Raw genomic sequence first — 6367 nt, forward strand, 5'->3', positions numbered from 1 at the left:
TGCTTTGTGCCAAGCTAGGGTTAAACACAGGTTAATTTGGAGTTGCTTGTAACTTCACCCTAACAGAAACTGTGGTTGCTGTTGAGTGGGGTTTCACACACCCCCCTCAGAAACTCAGTTTCCTACAGTGGTGAAAACTGCAGTGTCTGTTGTCAGCCAACGTTACCAGTTTCTGGCGCACTTCCACAATAACCTGGGGAATGTAGTGTTGCAGTGCCTGACGAAGGTGCTCTGTTAGAAGAAGCACAAAACTAGTTGCAGTTGTGTGGAGGAATGTCTGAAGTTCTGCTGATTGAAGGATCCTCACTCAGTGATTTTCCCTTTTAGTGCCCAGACCTCAAACAGAGAGCCACTTACAGGGTCTTGGAGGTGAGGTATATAGGGTCAGTGTTTGACAATTAGCTGACCATTGAGTGCTTGGGGTCACATATCCATTTGTGTAAGACCTCTTTTCCGGATTGTTCAGTAGGTTATGGTAGTGAATATGCTTTGGTTAGCACTATATACAGTACATTTTAGTCAAAATAAAAGGTGAACAAGTGTATATATATATATATATATATATATATATATATACACACACACATATATATGTATATGTGTGTATATATATATATATATATATATATTTATATATATATATATATATTCAATGAAAAAAACAAAGGTTACGGGGCCTTATAGTTAGGAAATAGAATTTAAAAAACCTTTGAAATTCAAAGAAAAAAAAACAAATATTACAGGGACATTATAATTAGGCTTACATTTCACTCGTACAAAGCCATTGAAATTCAGCAGGTATAGTTACCTAAGCTAACTATAACTTATACCCTTCAATGCACTACTTATAACCTCACATATTACATCACTCATGACATGGTCAGTGACATCCCTCGTTCAGAATGGTGTACTGGGGCTAGATATGGGATATTTACGTAGTCCAAGGTTATCTTCTCTGTGCAGGGCAACGCTCTCTGCTTGCGCCCAGTTGAACATTGAGTGTATCCAGACTGCCAATGGTGGGGTTCAGGCAGGGGCGGCTTCTCCGTTATAGCAGAGTAGCGTTAGGCAGTGACAAATAAAATGATATTGAATTATATTTTAAAAAATTAATATCATTTTCTTTGTTGCTGTCTCTCTGACAACTATGAAGTCTAGGATGAGGTGGGGCCAGGCCATAGGGAGGAGGAGTGGTGGGCACATTTTCTGGTGGATTTTGCAGTGCCCAGCAGGGTGGAGAAATGGCACAGGCTCCCTGTGCCTGAGCCAGCATCAGACCAACCCGCTCAGGCCAATCTTTTCACTGCTCTTATGCTTGGTATAGCATGAGAGCCACATCTGGATTGGGAGCCTGTGCTTTTGTGTTGACTGCCGGAGCAGAGGGAGCGGTTGGCAATGGGATGAGGAGCAGCAGAAGCAGCAGCAGGAGAGTTTTTTTATTTTTATTTGTACACCCCCCCCCCCCAGTACACACTCCAGCACCCCATCATCTCCCCCCACCCCACCACTTTTGATTGGCGGTAGCCACCACTGAGTTCAGGTAACTTTTACCTAAGGGTGATGAGGTGTTAGGCTACTAAAAACCATAACTCTAGAAAAAAGGGAGGTGGCTCTATATTTCATGTGTCTACGAAGGAGACCCATATGGCATGTCTCCTATTTGTGGAGATCTGAGCGCCCTGTGCTTATGGATAAATGAGTTGTAACAACCAGCCAGTAGCTATGTAAGTGAGGGCAAGCCCGTAGCATATGGAGTATGTCCACATCTAGCTGATGACAGCCAGGACAAGCAGCATCAGTTTGGTTGTAATAATGGTTGATTTAATCAGGGGTGAGATAAGCCCTGTGTATGTTATATAATTGGATACATTCTCAACTGCATATGTTGGATGAGCCACAACAAGCCTGAAACTGGTATGTGGTTGCTCAGGATCCTGTTCAAAGAGATGTGGCCAGTCAGTTCAGGCTAGACTCTTCCAATTGGAGCAGGACTATGGCTGGTTTGTTTTTGTTTCTGTTGCCTGGTACTTCCAGCAGGTCCTATGGTAGCCTCCTGATTTCTATTATAGCTTTGAAGTGTATCTACTGCAGGCATGGGGTCCACAGTGATGGGTTTTAAATAGCTGACTTTGGATTTTTCATGTTAGGCAATATTGGGCTAAGCATCTGATTTTGGTCCGCAAGTTATTTGGAATGGAAGATGCAAAGTGGGCACTGTGGTCCTTTGAATTGAAATCAACTAAAACTCTTCTCGAACTTTTATGTTTCCCCAATACCTTTTTCCTTTCCGGATGGCAGTGCTTTGCAGGAGGGCCAGTAGTTTAGTATGTAAGTAAGAGAGAGTATGGCAGAGAAAGGCAGGATTTTTGTTAAAGCTTTGTGTGATCTCAAGGGGAACCTTATCTTATGGCATCATCTTTTCTCTTCTTCCTTCTCTGCAACAAAGTACTCTACTCCCTCATTTGAGTTTTGTGGTTTGCAGTGGGGCAGTGTGAGCATCATCAATTACATTTCCCACAATTGCCTCCTAGTTCCTTTCTAATTCTACCAGAAAAGTAATTGGTCCCTAACACAGTAGACACACTAGGACCAATACCCATCCCAACCATGTAGGCAAGGAGGTCACATACATCTTAGTAACATGTGGGAACCGGATCTAAAACAAGTACTGAGTCCCGCCTTGCCTGAAAAAGGAAAATAGAGAGGAACATGAACTTACCACCATCCAGCCTTCAGCTATTCAGTGTATCCTTCACCTCCAGGTAGGAAGAGTACTACAGCACTAAGAGCACTACAGCACTAAATCCTAGCCCGGCAGCCTCCTGCACTATATTCTAACACAGGGGTCTGGTGATGTGGGGCTGGTACGTGCCCCCGAAATAAAGTCACAGGTCAGCTCCTTGTGGTAAGGTTTTAAGTAGTGCAGCAAAAGGAACAGTCATATTGATGCTCCTGTCCCTGCTTTATGCCACCATACCCGTTTGTAACCTTACTTTCTGGAAATACCTCAAATTGTAAACAGTGTTGCTGTCAGTTACATTCACACATTGGAATAGCTGAGCAGAAACCAGAACCACGTCTTGGCATGCACAAATCTCTTTAAGACCACTTCTGCAACTCAGTCCTCAAAGAGCCAGAAAAATCCCTAACTCTTCTATATGTGGCAATTGATATCTGTCTGTAACCACTTTCTTTGTTTACGTTCCCCTTGCCTGTGTAGAGCCAAACCTGGCCTGAAACCTTGCACACAATGCGCACCATTGGGCGCCAGTAAGTAGGTTGTCCCAATGGGCTAATCTCTGCATGCATCCTTCAAATATTTTGGTTATTCCACAGCGGTCTCACTCAGAGCCACTACCAGGTTCCTCAGCTTAAATACTACTGGGGTGGCATCTGTCCATATGGTGATCTAAGCTTAAAATCCTTTACACAACCATAGCCCTCCCTAATCATTCCCAGGGGTCGGTCCACGTCTGCCTGCCATTCCATCTACTTAACAGAAGCATTTGTGATATGGGAGTTTTCTCCAGGGAGAATCGTGTTGTGTTTTTTTTATCTCTTAGAAGCCACAATCTTCTGCATCTCCACCCATGGAGGCAAAAAACTGTGGCAGAAGGCTCTCCCAAAATACAGTCATTTTTTTACACTCTTTCTCTAGTTGGGTGGAGGTCACTCGTTGCATAAAAATAATTAATTGTCTGAGCTCTGCCTGCATCAGCGATCCCAACATCTGCATGAAGCAGTACTCCAACAGCCAGCATCTCTGGACCCAGCCAGGCAGGTAGCAGCTCAGAGTTAGTGGAAGGAGCTTCCTTTTTTCATAACTCCTACAGCAGCAGCACACCACAAACAAGCATTTACAATGCAATGGGTCTCTCGTTTACTTCAGTTAAAGCTATTAGCGGTGTAAACTCCTAACTGGACTTTTCATGCCACATGAACTGAAAAGTAAAACAGTTTCACATAAGCGAGCCAACTGCCGCCATGAGCCCAAAGCAAACACACAAAAGGAAACAGAAGTTTGCTTGCAGTGAAGCGTATTGGCAAAAGTGCAATTATCCATGTAACCGGCAATATTGCACATATCCATGTAACAGTGTCAATGTCATGCAAAGCGCTCTACTTCTGCCTATGAAATAAAGAGAAAAAATAGTGCAGAAACCAAATGGAAAACATGGGGCCTCACATGTTTTCAGTAGTTGGCTGGTGCGCTCGAGGTGGGCTAAACACCGGAAAAGGTATGAGGTATGCATGCCTTTCACTAATTAAATCAAGCTAATTTTAAAAGGCCAGGCCACGAACCAACCATACTGATGGGCTTGACATGGGTGGGGTTAAAAGCCAAAGAGAGGTTATACCAGGGACAGAGCGCTTTACGCTCGACCCTAAAAATGTTGAATTTGACAGCATAATTTTTTTACATAGATTGACTGAAAATCCAGAGTTTCTATATGTGCGCTATTGAAACATTCTAATCATTTTGTGTTGTGTGCTAAGCATGACTTTCCCTCCCCAAGAGGTCTTTAAAATATAGTGGCAACACAGCAGGATTTGTGGTAAAATGTCCATAAAAATTCACTAAAGGGCAATATGTGGTTCAGACAGATAATAACATAATTTCATTATGCAGTTTCACATGGCCGATCGTTTATCAAATGCATAATCAAATACATTTCATTTCCCATCCTTCCCATTCATGCAGATTCCAAGAATCACTGGAAGGGGGAGGGTTGAGAAATCAAAAGTTATATTAATCTCACAAACAAGTGCTTTGACAGCAGAACTAGATATATTCCAAGGCTCACACTGGAGTGTTTCTACTCACACAGAGCTTCCAGGATCAAAGAATAACTGTTATACTGGTCTTAAATGTTCAGGCCCTGACAGCAGTAGTGCTACCATAGGATGATTTTCCCACAGTGAGGATGTAATGTATTCACAAAATTTATGAAACTGCAGCTATACTAGCAAGTGCCCTCTGGCACCAAGCAATCAAAATAAGCAGTATGTCTACTAAATTATGCATAAATATCAAATCCAAGTTGCAGACTGCCACCACGACCTTAACCTCGGTGTACATTAAGTTTATATACACTTGTATGCCCTCACTGCATATGCACTCAATCACCAACTACAACACAGATGGAGGCAGTGTTTGTTGCTAAGGGACACACACAGATAATTAGCACACATGCTGACAGTGTGCACTTGGAATGAGACACAACTTGTATACGGAAGTGCATTCTTAAAACAGTACAAATGGATCACAAAAGTGTAAGAGCAATAGCTATTGTTCTCAGTGTACCCTCCTACAATTCAGTTTATCCATCAGTCGCAAGAATAAAGTTCAGAAACACTCAGTCGCAGGTTCCTGCCAGGAACTCCAGGGCGCACCTCCCTGGTCTTCTGTTTGGCCCTACATTCCGCACCTTGCCTCCGAGTTCGGACACTGTGCATTGCTTAATTTAGCAGTATTCATGAAAACACGACTTTTGTGTTTTCGGAGAGCACTGCCAGTGCACCAGGCCCCCAATGACAGGAGGAGGAGGAAGAGGGGGCTAAGGCACGATCCAGCTACAGAGCGCTGTTAAAACACAATACTCTGTAGATGGGTTTTTGGATTGGATGTTTGAGGTGCGTAGTTCATCTACGGTCCCCTCACACAGGCACAATCCATTTTATTTAGTAGGTATACTGCGCTTGCCTCAGGAAGCACAGTACAACTGCTAAAATGTGGCTGTCAGGGCGCATATCAGTGCATCTCTGAGGCCAATGAGAAGCCACACACCGCAGCAGGGGCAGGATCCCCAGCTCTGTCCCAGCTTCCGTTAGAGCTCTGCTTCCAGTCCTATCAAGAAGGTGGGAGGGGGATTTAGGTGGGTTTTCTTCTTTTCAAACCTATCCTTGCTGCCTTGGCTGACTCCTTGTTGGGTATTATGGCTTGCTGGTTCCAATATCCAGCATCAGATTCCTGCTCTGATGCAAAAGAAGCAAGTTAAGTAAAAGAAAATGTTTCTGTGTTCATGTATGTATGTGTTTTCGAGTCTGGTCATGAGTGATTGAAAGTGAATGCAATTGAGTGTCAATGAGAGTGAAAGTGAGTGAGAATCAGAATAAGTGGAAGTGAGTACAAAGGAGTGAGTGTAGGAGAATTAGTACATTAGAAGGAGTGAGTAATTAGGACTGTGAGATGGAGTGGAAGTAAGTCAGAGGGTGTACCTAGCAATAGTGCAGTAGATGCAGCTGCACCAGGGCCCAGGGTTACTAAGTGTGAAAGGTTGAGTGCCTGTAAGAGTGTATGTAAGTGAGAATGAGAACCAGTGAGTATGAGTATGTTTATGTGTGATCAATAGTGAGTGGGAGCAGG

This window comes from Pleurodeles waltl, chromosome 8 (assembly GCF_031143425.1).
Source record: "Pleurodeles waltl isolate 20211129_DDA chromosome 8, aPleWal1.hap1.20221129, whole genome shotgun sequence".
Lineage (NCBI taxonomy): Eukaryota > Metazoa > Chordata > Amphibia > Caudata > Salamandridae > Pleurodeles > Pleurodeles waltl.